The sequence below is a fragment of the Nestor notabilis genome, unplaced genomic scaffold, assembly GCF_000696875.1.
Source record: "Nestor notabilis isolate BGI_N333 unplaced genomic scaffold, ASM69687v1 scaffold3448, whole genome shotgun sequence".
Classification (NCBI taxonomy): Eukaryota; Metazoa; Chordata; class Aves; order Psittaciformes; family Psittacidae; genus Nestor; species Nestor notabilis.
Window position 1 is genome coordinate 113,902 of NW_009941354.1, and position 932 is coordinate 114,833.

Genomic DNA, 932 nt, shown 5'->3' on the forward strand with positions numbered 1-932 from the left:
CCCTACCCTCTCTCCATCAAATTTCCATGTTGTTACAAGATCAGCGGGACAACACAACTACAACCCTACAACATCCTTCCCAGAAAGACTCCTGCCATCCCACACTCCTCAACTAGAGCCAGCCTGCAGCCTGTGCTAAAGGTTAAATCAGTTCCACAGGGCCGGAAGGTGGGAAGGGCACTGCACTGGCTTTTGGTTGTGCAGTCTCTCCCTAAAAGCCTGTTATTCCCCCAAAGGGATACAGACCACAATCCGGATCAGGCACCCTTACCTGGACCGCAGCTCCTGCTGCAGCATGCTGGCAGATGCAATCTTGTACAGGAAGGTCCCTGGCTACTCCAGACCTGACGGATCAGGTTTGCCTGCTAGCCCACAAAGCCGATACATATCCCAGGACATGTATCACTGAGACTGTGCACATCTTCAGCACAGCTCCATGAGCCCTGAAAACTCCTCTTTGATTTCCTTTACAGTCCTGTGGTGGGTTAACATCGGCTGGCAGACAGGCACCCACCCTAGCTCCTCCCTTACTCCCTCTCCTCTACAGGACAGGGGGAGAAATTAAGATGACAAAGCTCAAGGGTTGCGGCAATTGTTAATTACCAGTTACCATCACAGGTAAAACAGATTCAACTTGAGGAAATTAACTTATTACCAATTTAAAATCAAGTCAGAGAGGGAAAAAAACCCAACAAACACCACAAAACTAAAGGCATCTTTCAACCACTCCTTTTTTCCCCAGGCCCAACTTCATTCCTAGCTCCTGTATCTCCTCCCTCTGCAAGCAGCACAAAGGAACAGTGGGCTGTGATCAGTCCATACCTGCTCCTCGCTGCCTCTCCTTCCTTCTCATGTTGTTCCCCTGCTACACTGTGGTGTCCTTCCCGTACGGTACAACCCCTCAGGAGCAAACTGCTCCAACATGGGTCTCC